At 37.4% G+C, this 16,022-nt stretch overlaps 1 protein-coding gene across 3 annotated transcripts in view; it reads right to left on the bottom strand.

The window, feature by feature from the left end:
- Positions 1-16,022, bottom strand: part of LOC146454510 (uncharacterized) — an 81,130-nt gene that overhangs the window by 47,190 nt on the left and 17,918 nt on the right. The window lies entirely within an intron of this gene.

Genomic DNA, 16,022 nt, shown 5'->3' with positions numbered 1-16,022 from the left:
TGAAATGCTACTGACATAAGGTTAAACCTTAATATTTTCATCAAAAGCCGATACGATTAGAACAACACACGTGAAGTGAGGCTTAATGCGTCTCTTAGTCCACCCACTTTAACATCTATTTGTCAATAAAGAAAGTGCAACTTTACTTTGTCCATTCGAAACGTTTGAATGCAGAGGGCCGAACACAACTCAGCTGTCTGTTTTCAGGTCCCGTTTTGTAGAGATGCACCAGTTTATGCCTAGTTTTCATATGTCGGGAAAATCCCAGACGATTGGGGATTTCACTGTTTCCGGCGTGACCATCACAGATTTTGCCAAGATATCAGGAAATCGCTCCCAGATTTGAGTGATCGCCTTTTTTTTAATTGTCAAGGGGAAGTGGGGAACTGGAGCGATGCAATTGAGAGGATTGGTAACGAGCTAAAACTGTCGGTGACGCCCTCGTCAGTACAAATTTGAGTTTTCATATGTCGGAAATGATCGCCGATCATCGCAGAAATCTGGGACGCGTTGTGAAAATAGAAACACTCCCAATTTTTTGAGACTATCCCAGACGATTGGAGATGACTACGATTTCAAGTTTTCATAAGTCGGGAAAGTCTGGAACGGTCAGGAAACAGTTAAATCCCCGATCGTCTGGGATTTTGCCGACATATGAAAACTAGGGGCTTAAAATGGCACTAAACGTGAGCGTGTAATGAAACCAACATGATCGCAAGACTTCCAGGGATAACTGCTGACGATTAATGTTAACGACCCATTTTACAACCAAGCACATTTTTTTAGAATCCTTGTCGGGAATATAACCAGTTGTATTGCTGAGTACTAACCTCGCATTTGCATTGTTTGCAAGTGTGTTTTTGTTGTCGTTCTTATTTTTTTTAAAAACTGACCTTGTGGACAAGCATTGCAATCAAGAGGACTTACTCCTGGTGTTTTATTATAGTGGACAAAAGTACCATTGGGACAATGAAGGCAGCTTCTGCTGACAAACGCTTTGGTGTCTGAGTAGAAACCTCCTATGAGAATAATTTGAGTGGTATTATTTTTAAACCGAATTCAACAACTACCCCTATTTAACAATGAATTAAACTATTATGCAAGGTTTAGTGAGCGCGGATCAGAATAATGTTTCTGTATGAAGCTTGGCATAAAGTTAACTAAGCTTACTATACAATAATAAAGGGGATTTACAGACCGGCTAGTCTGTAAATCAATTGCATCAATTCTGAAAGGGATGGTCTTGCAAAATCTGGAAAATAATCACTCCGAGACTGATACACGTTATTTTGAAGAAATTCGACGGACGAGCGTTAAAAGTTATCCTTCAAATTGAAACATTCCGTTTACGAACTGACTGGTCTGGTCGGCCAGTTCTGACAAATGAAACGTTCCCTAAGTCAAAACTGAAGAACTAGTTGTTGAACAAAATAATTATAAAATAATATCGCTAAACCTGGATTAGCTTAGACGTACTTTGAACAACTAGATCCCAGGAGATCATGCATCGCGTTATTAAAATCGGAATATGCATTTTTTTCAAACCTAAATTGTAGCCAGAAATTGTACATTGTATTTAGCGTGATTCTGCCCTTAAAAATGATAAATTGTATTCAGCTGTAAACAGTACTACCTGCAGGACATTCCAAGCACTTAAGCTCACTAGGATCACTGACAAACGGATTCAGAAACGTTCCCAGCGGGCAAGGGAGACTATAGGCACCACTCACTTCCCGTCCAAATCCAGCTCGACCAAAAGCCTGGATTAAGATGCTTCTCCCATTAGGTGCTGTCTGAGAAATGTCGATGTATTCCTGGTCATTTATCCCTAAACCGCTAAAGTGAAACGTGATTTTGATATTAGACGAAATGTAAGAGTAATCAGCACTTGACGTCGAACGTTAATGCAGAAAATAATAAAAAGGGTTACAAACAGGTAAACTCTGCAACGTTCACTTTGGTGATCCGTAAATGACAATGTGCCAATTTTTCCTTCCTGTAAGGTTCTAAAATGACAAAAAGGACAAGAATTGTTAAAACAAAACCTGGCTCCCTCATGTAATATATCAAAAACGAAACGCAGTGTTTTATCGCATATGAAACACCGAAAAGAGAGTTGAAAATGCAAAAACGAGGAGTTTTTCATCAAATATCCAAACACGTCTCAGTGCATGATTTCCTTTGTCTTTGGTTTGAGAGACTATTTGTTAGGTTTGAGTAACTTGAATAAAAGTACATGCACTTCATCATGTTACTAAAATAATTTAGAAACCTTCTTCTCTAATCGATCACCATATGAATCAGGTTGTTGTCACTTTTCAGGTAAAACCCTCGCTTTGTAGATCGTGCAATGGTGGAATGACGCGTCCATTGTATTCGGCAAAACTGAAAAATTAACTAATTAATTAATTAATTAATTAATTTAAAAAAATTGGTCGTAATCCATTTCCATCCCAGCTATCAGCAGCTAACGATGATTGATGCTAATTTCTGTAAACAAGTAGGTAGGGTATCTCTTAACAAAACTAGAGCAATTTTTTTTTTATGTTTAGGTGACACTGTCTCTTTAAACTTACACGTTGGTTGTTAGATAAGAAATGCCGTGGAAAGAACCAAAGTACAAACTTCTTAGTTCCGTGCGTATCATATATCTGAGAAAGAAAAAAAAAAATAAGTAATCGATGAGTTGCAATATTATTTTTTCTTTGTGTTAAAAACCTTTACTGTCCTTGAAATGCCTCGCTTTCCCTAGACAAGACTAAAATACTTTTAGCGGAGTTCCACGCGCGCCTCAAGGCGCGCGCGAGCAGAGCCCCATACCTAAGAGATTTTAGTAAACCCATGAGTGCGAAAAATTTTGGTTTGGTTATGACGTCCCGACCGTAAATCGTACGTACGTACGTACGCTCCTCCATATAAGGCAATGTGAAATGAGACACTCAAACCCTGTGCTGCAGCCCACTTTTTTACGGCGGGAAGTTGGATCACCAACTGCGTTTTAGAGAAAAATATTAGTAATGATAATTTTGACAGAATACAAAGTCAATTTTTGTGACCAACAGAGGGTGAAAGAGCAATACGACTAGCGGCGGGAGAAACAAATTGGCCGGCACATCATCAGAATCTTGAGGTGAAATCATTTTACTCCGATCCGGCGCGACGAAACGTTGGATTTTTCCTCTTGAAGTGAAACGTTTCGCTCACTTAACGTTGTAAAAAGAACTAAAAATATTGGCAATGGAATAAAAGGACTGGTTATTCTGAGAAGAGGTAGATATATATCATGTGATTTTGTTGACAAAACTTTGTTGGATTGCTATCGTGCAAGATTTGTTTTCTTGCCGTGATGACACTCCGTTTAATTTAAATTTAAGCTTAATATTGCTAACTTCAGAGCAGTGTTTTTAGCTCATTTTTTTTCGGTCCATGTTCATTATTTCCCTTGAAGTTTTATTTTCTTATCTCCTCCAACAGCGGGAGAAAGAGTAAGACGACTCGCGGCGGAAATATACATGAAGGTGTTACATCGGCACATCGCAGGCGCAGGGGCCGTACGTGAGTCTTGAAGAGGCGACCCTAATAACTGGAACGGTGGAAAAGCGGAAAATCACCCCACATTCTTAAACACTATACGGGTAAGGGTTAGGTTTAGGGTTATAGTTGATTTGGGGTATTTTTCGCCGTTCTGTCTTTTAGGATTTGGGGTGATTTTCCACCATTCCGCCGTTCCACCGTTCCGGCTTTTAGGGTCGCCGATCTTCAAGTGAATCGTTTTACTCTGATCCGGCGCGACTAAACGTTGGATTTTCCTCTTGAAGTGGAACGTTTCGCTTACTTAACGTTGTAAAACAAACGAAAAAATCAGCAATGGAATTAAACGACTGATTATACTCCAAAGAGGCGAGTATAATATTATTTATGTGATTTTGTTGACAAAACTTTGCTGAATTTTGGAAGATGTTGTTTTTCTTGCAGTGTTGACACTGCAACTTGTTTAACTTAAGCTACTGCTAACTTCAGCCGGAGCAATCTCTTGACCTCATTTTTTCGGTCCATGTTCGTTATTTCCCTTGGAGTTTTATTTTCTAATCTCTTTCCTTTTTGCTTCATTTTAAAAAAAAATTGATTCTCATGTAAAATAGTCAGTCAAGTAAACGTCTTCTAACACTGTATCATTAGCATAAACTACTGACAAGTTTTTAATACTCGCATATATTTAGTTCGCCTCGGTCATCTTTAAAACTTAAAAGAATAATAACAGAAAAAATACTTTAAGCGTGAAGGAAACTATCAAAACTCGATAAATAGCCGATCCAGTCCTGAATATTTACCTACAGTGTACATAATATTTTGATATTTTTTTGGACCCCTACTCAAAATCCCAGTGTAGCTGAAAATGTCAGTTCTGCTGAAGTGGGGTTTTGGGGTTCAAGAGGATACCTTACAACCTTAATTTAGCTTATTGTATAACATATAGTATTTTGATTTGCATGAGGCCGAGAAGAATTAGGGTTTAATTTTCAAGCGGCAGAGGTATTTTGCAGAACACCAAACACTGAATCCATAGATGTTCTTTTATGCAATGGCTGCCATAGCAACAAATAATTTAAAGCTAACCGACTGTATGATCAGTGTTTAGCACTAAACAGAAAAGAAAAGTGCTTAGACCTTGATAACTTTGTTCGTTGCTTAATGCTAAACTGTTGTAGGTGGCGTAAAATGCGACATTTGGCGTTCAGCGTTCTGCAAAATACCCCTTCCAGTTAAGCAACAAACAATACTATTTAGGGCTAAGCACTTTTCTAAACTATTTAGGGTTAAGCAATTTACCAATTGAATGCAAAGCGCGTCCACTTCTAGTGCTGTACTGTTTTTTCGCTGGCGATGGTAAAAGTTCACACTCGCTATCATCATTCTCACTCTCACTCAGCATCCCCTCAGTTTCACTGCACCATGTTTCACCTACAACAACAGTGTCGTCTCCACATTTTTTATCATTATCATCAGATGTGGGTTTGTTAGCTTGTAAAAGACACTGGCCTGGCACTTTCATTGTCACTATTTCTGTCCCCTTTGCTTCTTGTAGATGACTGGTTATTAGCACAATAATCTTTTCATTTTTCAATTTTTTTCTTGTATGGAAGGGAGAGTTTTTGTCGAGTGAATGTCAAATTCAAAAACATAAAGAGATTTTAACCCTCCAGATAGTAGAAACTCTTCCCAATTGTTATCCTCGTTTTCGGTTTCATCGCTTCTCGACGGTCGCGTGACTTCGCAAATCTTTGGAAAAATGGGGATGTTTTGAATGATCTAGGTATATTTTAACTGGCTCCTCAGAAACCAAAAAAGTAAAAGAAAAGTCTGCAATTTCTTTCCCTGTGTTCAGCTTTCCTTTATCGAAGGAATAAGGCATAAAGCCATCAACGTATCGGTAATGCTGTTCCATCTAAAGAGTTAGCCGGAGATTCAAAGACATTTTAATTTGCACCTTGACTTCTCCTTATCTGGGAAAGGGCATGGAATTCTGCCCATCATGAAGCCAGCCAACCATTTTCAACTGAAGCGCACTGCTGCTCTTTCTTAACCTTGCAGGTGTCTTTGACAAATTCCATGTATAACTCTAGCAGCAAATGTTAGCAAAATAATTATAGCCGGGTACATGTTTTTTTTTAACTTTCAGATGGCTTCATGTAATCATGATTAGCTGGGTCCTGTTGAAAAAAACAAAACCCGCCTCCTCCTCCCTCTCTGTTACAAATGCCCTTATGTAATCTGACAACAGGTACATCGTCAATGTGCAACGCTATGTCATGAGCAACCCTCCATGCATTTCCTTCCATTCTTTAGCTTCGTAATTTCATAGTGAGCTAGTCACAGTCATTTTCTAAATTTCTTCGTCTTATTTGTCATGAAATCTTTGAAAATATTCCATTTTATAGAACCGCCATCGATAATGGCATCTCGGCCGACTGCAGAATTAGTCCTTTCCAGCCAGCTTCCCCCTGGCCACTGCTTTCATGTGCCTGATAAATCCTGATGCAGTAATCAGACATGCAAATTCTGTACAATTCGGCATCTCGGAACCTGACCTCATCTAGCAATAGCATTATCGAAAACATGACAGGGAAAATTTAAAAATCATCATAGGCCCCATCTGCATAAATTATGAACCTTCACTCAAGAGTGTTTTAAGATTTGCCACTGCCTGGGCACAAAAGCCATGCACAGAGGGTGTAAACTTTACTGGTAGGTTTAGATCTTGTGTTTTAGCTGTAACAAAAAACAAATTGATGTAAGCTTTTTATTTACCATCACAGATCATGACAGATGTGATGAAAACACAGTATGGCTCGTAAGGACGGTGCCTACTAATACCGGAGTATTTTTGTGTGGTTTATGACTACGCGGGAAAAACAAAATATAAAGCAATGTATGGGATTTTTTCCTAAATTGAAGCTTAATTATCTCTGAAACATGCACGGTTACCCCCAATTTTCTTTTGAGATACCAAAAGCACTTGCTAAGTTCTGCTTTCTCCGTATAGTTTTAAACCGCGCAAAAATATCCCTGTATTAGTAGGCATCACCCATAGGAAACCCGAGTATCTCGAGATGCGCAGAACGTATGCGCAGCAACAACAGTAGGCACCGTCCTTAATGGAAGTTCTTGTTGAGGCAGTTTATAAACTTGTAAATTATGCGTTCTTGCGTGAACGTTTCTGTGCACTTTCCCCATCAAGGGATAGATCCCGTTGTGTATTAAATTTCTTACCTTTTGATAAATTTTTATGATCGCAGGAACCAAATTGAATGGGCATTCGCTGAGCATTGAGAGTTGAGATTGTATGGGAGAACTAAAGTTGATTGCCATTAATGAAAGGATATTGGGACATATATCTGGCACCCCCTGTAAACTTTGCAGGGACAGATGACATCATCATCAAATTGGCAAAGGAGAGAACCTAGGCTAGGATCGAGGTCACCAAATGCACTCTGTAATCCAGTTTTGATTATTACTAGTTTTCATATTTATACAAAGTAGCAAAAGGCATTCATAATTCATTGTTGTGTTGACTTTACAAATATCAAGAATAAGAGGCAGCCAATTACTGCTGTGGTTTCTCTGAACAAAACAGTATCACTTTGCACTCTCAAAACAAAGAAACTAACGTGATTGACAGGAAGTTATGAAAGGTTCATGTTTTTCTATCCCTACCAAAACAAATGGGAAAAATTATACTGCATTCTCAGATTAAGTTAAGAGCAAGAAAGACATCTTGACTCTCTTGTAAATCAATGTCAGTTGCATGGAACTGAGCACTTTGTTTAAGTTTATACAAAAACCAAAATAAACAACTTCAAGTGTACAAGAATGGCTATAGAGCTACAAGTGCAGTAAGAAAATCGAAAAATGACACGAAGCTAATTTGACTTCAAATATTTCTCCTGTATTCAAACATCTCCAATGTCCATCTCCCAGAACCTAAACATGAACAAAAAAAAATCTCTCAAATTGACTAGAAAACGATGAAATTTAGAATATTTTGTAAATCCTTTTAATTTATGATGACTTGTTTTTCAATTGTTCCACGGTGTACTAGTTTGGAATGATCTCCTAGTATTAGTGGACCACATGAATTATTATAACAACACTGGCCTACTATTGTCCTTATTAGTTTGCAATTTAATATTATCTTGATTAAATATTTCTCTGGAAAATTGCTCCCTCTACAGAAAAAACACGTACTACAAACAGTTTAAAGGTGTTTATACGTACATAAAGATTTGAAGTTATCTTACCTCCTTGATTGACAGAGCTGTCGGACGTTTTGCCGTCCACTGACACAGCAAAACCCCTTCTACGTTTGACATTTATCACACTAAAAGTTTTCCTTCAACCCAACAAATCTGCTGTTAGAACGGCACATTTCCACACAGTTGCGCAGGAAAAATAAGATGAGGCGTAGGAATCGAAATACTCGATCGCTTCCAAACTTGAGAACTTATGCAAAGTTTACTAGCGCTTAAAAATATCCTTTCTTTTTTTTTTTTTTCCACCATCCTAATACACGAAGATGTCTGCACACTGCTATTTTTATCCTGTTTTATCCAAATCTCTAGAACGAAGCAGAAGCAACTTCGCCTCTTCGCTCGTTCTCAGAGCCCGCTTACCCTTATCCGGCGCCATTTTTGCTTGATAAAGGAGAGGAATTTATGTATGACCCCATGAAAAGGGTTTGAATAGCGTCTACGAAGGAGGCTAGGTACTAGCAATCTCATTCCCATTCAAAAACGCTCGCGGGCTTTGGGAAAGAGATTGGGGTACAAGCGCAAAGATCAACCAATCACCAACCCTTGATCGGTGAAAGGAAAATTAAGAAAAAATGCCCTCTGTTACAACAAATCAGCCTTAAGTAATAATTGTGTATTACATTGTTATTGTTGATAGGGAGTTTGCTGCATGTGCACTAAAAATATATACAACTTTAGAAAGGATGAGGGACTGGTAAGGTTACAATGTCTATACGCGCGATAAGCAGATTTCTATAAATGCTATGAAAAAAATTGGAGCTCTGCTTTTAGGCTTGGCTTAATAAATATATTAAGTTCACCTATGTTAAACCTGTTGAAAAACGTTCCATATCCCGGTTTCCAAATCAAGAGATTTGAAGCCTGCGAGGCAGGCGTATATCCAGAATGCGACCAAAAATATGCGTTCTGCTTTTAAGCCATGCTAAGTCCCTAATCCCCAGCCCCCAATACCATAAAGGTAAAAGAAATTAGATAATGATAGATACATTTTTGTTTCAGTCAGTGACACAGGGCTACTCAGAAAAAATAAAATTTGAGTTCTCCAAACAGGAGCCGAACCTAAGACCTTCCAATTACTAGTTCGGATATTCCGCACTACTGAGCTACAGGAGACTCCTGGGAGTTTGGGCATTGAACAAGAATTTCTGATTTTCTTTTTCTGAGTATGCCTGTATCGCTGACTGAAAAAAAGATATATCTACCGTAAAAGTATTACTTAAAAAGTGGATTTAAGATTTAATACAAAAGGTCAACTTCTTACATTAACAGGTTTTTCTTCGGAACAGTGAAGGCTTCGGATCCAATTGTCTTGATAGAGTTATCTGAAAGCATTCTGTGAAACAGCGATATACATTTTATACACGAGCTTAAGTCATGTAAACTGCGTATTTTAATACCACACTTGATTGTGTGTGTTAAAACTTTGACAGCTGTGCACAACTTGGAAAGACGTGTAGACGTGTAGACATGACCGTAAAAGTTAGAAGATGCCATAGAATTTGCTTTCCCATCCCCCCCCCCCCCCTGACCCCCTTCGGTAAAAATAAAAGATCATCAATGGCAGGCAATGACACACTGCATGTATTGGGCAAGGGGTTACATCAGAAACTGTTGCCTCATTTCCATATTTTTTTAGAATGACAAGAACGTATTCCTGTTAGAATGGCGATTCACCTTGGATTTCTGAAAGACAGATACATACACAGTTAGTTTAGGAAGAGAAATCATCACCGACAAGCAAGCTATGAGCGAGTTTTATAAACTATACTTCCGACAATGTGAAAACTGGTATACTTAGGTGAAATAGTAAGAAGAAAACGTGAAGACTAACATAACCTTGTGTTTAATATTCTTAAAACCCTCCATCCTGGTTTCCAGAATATCCGTTAGAATCTACATGTTCCGAATACCTACATACATTAATTTAAGGTTCTGCTGATTTTTGAAAGCTCCATCAGGGATCGATTGTAGACGGTTCTTATTGAGCAATCTGCAAAACAAACATAATTTAATAGCTCTACAACAATTTACAAGCTAAACGTACCTAGCCTCTTGGTAATGTGGATAACGTTAGTTAAACTTATTTAAGATTTAATTGCTTTTTTCCTTAAAAAAGAAAAACGACACAAAGAAACAGATAGACACGTAATCAGTCTCCTAAATCCTGCTTTTTCTTGTCATAATTTGGCATTGTAGGCCGGGAGTTTTCTTTTTCTTTTTTCAATAGCAATTTTGGTACATACTGTTCCATGGGAATCATGTACGACCCTTTATGCACAGGCCAGTCTTGTCACAAAGTTTTTCCCATGTAATAATATGGTTATTCTCTAATACGATCATTTATCTGCGCTGGTCATATTCGTTTCCCAAGCATTCACGGGGAAAGAAGGGCAATCAGTCTTTGTTTTTTGTTGTTGATGTTTTTTTTTACAATCATCATAAACTTTATTAATCCTCGAATTTGTGCTGTAGTACGTATGACTGATTTCTTCAAACAGACTTAAACAGAATGGCAATCAGTCTGTCCAAGCTTGACCTTAAGTTTTCTTCATGTAATTTTGGAAAGGGATTTCCAAAAATAGAGAGTACGATGTTGATGATATGACATTGCCAATGACAATGAAAATTAAACACGTCGAGAATGAGGGACAATAATAAAATATTTAAAAAGGTGTTCGTAATGTTCGTTTAACAAAATGACAAGACAGGTAATAATTGCAGGTGGCTAAAATTAATAATAGTTCTGTTGTTGTTATCAATAATATGTATTGTTGCCATGGGCATTTGGTTATATAAAAACAAGAGAACTGGAAGCTTTATCCTTACAAATATCGAAGACCTGAAAGCCTGGAAAAGGTAACATTCGATATGGATGTTATAGCGTTGTTGTCCAAAAATCTGAAATGGATGGTAGAGTTTCCTCGGTTATTCAATGGTGGTCTTTTGCCTCTGATGAGTTTGGTAAGTAACTTTTTTTGCTATACATAAATGTTTAATTAATAATTAATACTGTGGATAAGTCGGCAACTAACTTAAATGAATATGAATTATTTGTCGACTTCAGATAGTGCTCTAGAAATAGATGATTGCTGTTTGTGAAGTAGAAAGATGAAGGGTAAAAGTCGTAGCTGAATAGGAAAAAAAACGTTACGGGATGAATAGAACGATATTCTTTGCTTTGGTCACCCAGATTGCTTAATAGTAATAGAAATAACACTGAATATTTTGTGAATCCAGTTTTTGTAGTACGAGGAAAATTGAATCTAAATGGAAATTTGAGTTGCGGGCTATTGTTTGATTTTTAAGCTAAAATAAATATCACTTAAATAAACCTTAAGCCTTTTTATAACTTTTTTAATCCCATTTAGGACTTTTTATTTTTTGCTTTTCTAACCTTAGGGTAGGGGGCTCAAACAACTCCCCCTCCCCCCTCTTGTAAATTTAAGGCTGTTAACTACGATAATAAGACTTCAAGATATATTGTTTGTCCCAAACTGTTTTCTTTGAGGTCCATCAAGTGCACTGATGGCGTCATATCACGTGAGAATCAAGTCCTTTGTTCTTCACAACCGCCATCTTGGATTTCTCGATTTCTTCATTACTGCAGAAAATCGTCCAAATTGATTACAAATTAATCATACCAACTGAAGAAAATCGAAAGGGTGTCAAAATATTAAAGTTACTATAAAAGACTTAAGTTTCTGATGAAAAGATGAAAACCGAGCTGTCAGAATTTTGTTCCAATAGAAATATGCAGTCTCGTGACTAATCAAAGTTAGCAGGTTAAGTGATTTTTGCCTTGATATTAAAAAAAGTTATGAGCTCAGCGTTGGCACTTTTTTGTTTAGCGCAGGTAACATGTGCTCCCTTGACCCTCCAATACACTCCAATACAAATAATTTGGTCATATATTATTTAGGCAACGTACAGGAACTTTAATCGTGGCAGATGAGAGAATATTACAGATGGTAGTTGTTGAATTTTATAACCTGCCAAATGCCTGCAAGAAAGGAAAGTGTTACTATAAACAACGAGGGAGTAATCAGTGTGACCTGATATCAAATATCAAATATCTAGTTATCACTCCCCTTCGGTTTTTATGAGGGATAATTTACGACACTGTCTGGGGGAGGCTTTGCCAGACTGCTTGTGGCGCAGCTTACATTAATAAAGTAATGAGTTATGAATGTCCCCTTATGTGAATGTGAATTTGAGATAGACGCTAGCTAGGGGTGTGGTCACATTGGCATTATACTTGTAGATGGTGAATAATTGAATGTGAAGAAACTGTACACGAAGGTCTCAAATCATTAATGATTCCCGAAGAGAAAAGAAAAGAAATCACTGCCGTAAAGGAGTTTTTAAAATTTGTTTTAAAGTTTCATGAAATTTGGTGAGCTTTTGCTTTTAAATTCTTTGATAATTAGAAATGGCCTTAGAAGCTATACTTACCACGCCTCACTAGATACTGTGATACAATTATTCCACTCACGCCTGTTAGATGTGAAATGATAGAGTTGGCCACAATTATCTCATATCCGAAGTATGAGTGGAGTAATTGTTTCATTAAAAACAGCTAAGAAAATTGTTATTTCTCGCTGATTTCGCTTTGGAAGAACAATCAAAAGACAATTGAATCGTCGCTGTTTCTCGTGCATGGTACAATGACTTCTAAGCCAATCAAATCCCTGAAAATGCATTGACAATAATCCAGTTTTTAATAATGTGCGTTATACATAGCACATACAGGTAAAACAGCTTCGTCAGTTTGAAGAATATACTTGGTGGGAGACTACGAATTTTGTTGAAACCCAGATGCCTGCAAGAAGAGAAAACAATGTTCGCTTGCTTTAAGAACCTAAACCACCCCGAACTTTTCAAAGAAATCCAGTGCGGATTTCATGTTTGATCAACAATTTATTAGTTGCTTTGTCATTCCATGGTATTTGTGCTTGTGGGCACGATTGCAACACTGATGAAAACCAGGCCTAAATTGTGTAGACAGTTTGATTTCAGCCATTTGTTGGCAATGAGTGTATGACGTCATTTTTACATGCGTGGGATTTTTACAACCAAAGTACACTAACAGGCAATTTTTACTTTTGATTCTTTCTTTCTTTTCAGTACAGAAACACCAAGTTTAAAGGACACTAATACAATGCTAAGTATAGTACAAGATGCCTTTTTTTGTTTTGACTGCTCAAAAATATTTAGAATCTCGTTTTTTCAGCACTACTTTTTTTATTTACCGGAGGATTTTTTTGCATTCTTGTAGCCTTTCTTATTTATCACGCTCAGTAATTGCATACAGCTGAGTGCTGAAAGCTGAATGCCGACAGCTGAAAGCAGACAAGAAAATACTTGGAAATGACTTTGTTTTATGCCGCATGGTTCTGAATAAAAGTTTGCAATAATTTAGATGTAATTTTAATCATTGTTAAATTAGTCAAGTCAGTTACGTAGGTATTGTTACCGCGGCTTCAACGCCACGTGATAAGCACAAAGAAAAATGTTAAGAAACCTACAACATCCACAATTTTGGCAGATTGGAGAATATCCCAGAGTTTAGACGTTGAATCCCATTTGACGCCATACCACTGCAAAAATACAAGGCGTTGTTAGTCCAATTATTTATCAAGAGCTGTTGCCCTTTTGAAATAAAGGTATCTATAAGAAAAAAGTTTCCAAAGAGAAACGTGTCGATTACATACAGTTTTCCCAACTTTGCCACATTAAAAAATATTCCAGTGGGTAGGTTCACAAATCCATTTGATCCAACAAATCTGCAAAACAACGAGTATCTAGCTTTAGACTAATTAATAGCCAGCCTAATTCGTTTCAAAATGTTAACTGCTGGGGGAGACTACCTTCAAGAGAATGAGTCTTTTACCATTGGTCGAGGAATAAACATTCTTGCCAAATTAAAGCTCCGAAAGACTAGCAAGATTTACGGGTATTTTTTCCTTATCGTACTTAAGAGCGGCTGCTTGTAAGAATCGAGAACTCCATTTCAGCGACAACCTGGTCGAATTTCTGATACTTCGTCTGAAGATAGCCTTGGATTAACTATTTTCGAAGAAATTTTAAATTCCCAAGATATGCTATTTTTAGAGAAAATTGCACGAGATTGAAATGCGACCTAGGTGCGGTTACAGGCCGATGAAAGCCGCGAAAATTTAGGTCAAAGGACCAAGCCCCGTTCAGGTTATAAAATAACCCAATGAATTTGAAACTTAAGAAAAACCTTGACCAACTATCGTACAAGAAAATTGATACAATAGACATTCCAAACTCGCTGGCTGCTTTCTAAAGCATGCAGGTTTGTGTACGAAACAGCAAACAAAATGGCGAGTGCTAAATTAACGAAGGAGAACACGAATGCCCCTTGGGCACCAAGGAGTCTGAACAACGTCCTTTTTAGCGTCAAGGCAGAGAGCTCTATTCTGAACAGGGCCTCATTGATTTGAGCCGCCGCTGCTAAAACGATAACTCAAAACAACACGGCAGGAATGAATATATATATATTTTTAGAGCGGAATAGGAGAGAAATCTAGGATGGGAGAACATTCAGTTGCTGTCTTCATTCAGTCTGAATAGTTTTAGGGCCCAATATGTGATGTTTGGTAACATTCACGGGATCCAAATGTCAAGTGTTTGTGAATCGGTTTTGATCTCATAATTCATGACGTTAGTTCTGAGCCGGAAGTGTCGCACGCATATTCGATATTCAACAATAGCTTACGATCCCAAAACGAATTATTTTCCTCCCACCCCCCTCCCCCATCCTGCCCACCTCAATAATCATATAATCATGCCGTGTTTTCTTTCTAAAACTTGCTTACTTGACATGTCAGTTCACGTGAGGTGCACGTGATTTGAACCTTTACTATTTTTATCACCCAATGGCCATGCACGTACGTTATTTTTAAGCGGCTTTGAACTGTAATTTTTAATTTGTTTGTTTCTTTCGCGACAACCATGGGCTGTATGGTATAGGAGAAAAGGTGGGCAGAAACCTACAAGGTCTTCAAATTCGAGAGACTGTTGAACAAGCCAGGTTGGATATGAAGGATTCTATTCTTCCCCAAGAGTCTGCACAAAAAATAAATTAATTAATTAATAGAACAATAACATTAACGATGATTAACGATGACCTATTAATAGAAACAGTATTAGTAGATTCCTTGTTTGATATTTTATTTTCATTTTTATTAATAAACAAAGAGTAATAGGTGTAGGTGTTAGGAAAAATGACATATTTCTCCTCTGGGAGTTAAATTCCATTTTTATGCAAACTATGTGAACACATGTTCTTTTATTTTGGCACCAACAGGGCGCAATAAACCTATACAGTACAACAGAATGAAATACAATAATTGATAAACTCACACACAGAAAATCACTTAGTTGAATAAAAGAACAATTCAAATATAGTCTTAACCAGAATGCACGAACTAGACTATTTCTTAAGATGTTTGACGTCACAATGGAGCATTAAGATAGCAAGCAAGCCAACATAGCAAAAGGAAGAGGGAAAGAATTGCAAACGGATTACAACCAATTCAAGAAAAAGGAAACACTTATACACGCCTACAGATGATAAATAAGGGCTGGGGAGGGGTACTGCTCCCAAGGCTAATAAAGGCATATTATAGAAAGGAACTCTGGGCCCAGTTGTTCAAAGTCCGATTAAGCTAATCCTGGGTAAACGTGAACTTTGATTCTAGTATATTTATTAATTTGTCCAAAAGATTTTTGTCCCTAAGTTTTAACTTAGACTTTTCTTTACCATTAGCTTAAAATTATCCTTAAAATCGTTTTTTAATGAGCGAGACGAAAACTTCCGTCAACATTTAATCGTGGATTAGTGTTAATCGGCTTTCGAACAACCGGGCTCTGATGAATATTATCGGGACAAAAAAAAAAAACAAAAACAAAGGAAGAGTAGAGTTAGAGGCTGGATAACATGACCTTAATAATGCTACCGTTAATCAGTAGAAGGAGGCCACTGGCCATGGACAGTAAAATGTTCAACACCTTTCTTTTATTAAGTACGGTTCAAACTGAGCTCTGAACCACAGTTGGACAGATAAACAATTTAGCGAGTAATAACATTAAGCTGATTTAAATATTTTTTCTGTATTTGGATGTCTCAGGCCTGAGACCTTACAGAGCAGTCAGTTTTTTGAAAATATAGTTGCTTGGATAAAT

The sequence above is a fragment of the Pavona decussata genome, unplaced genomic scaffold, assembly GCF_977016875.1.
Source record: "Pavona decussata unplaced genomic scaffold, jaPavDecu1.1 SCAFFOLD_300, whole genome shotgun sequence".
Taxonomy (NCBI): domain Eukaryota; kingdom Metazoa; phylum Cnidaria; class Anthozoa; order Scleractinia; family Agariciidae; genus Pavona; species Pavona decussata.
This window is presented reverse-complemented; position numbering and strand designations above follow the sequence as displayed.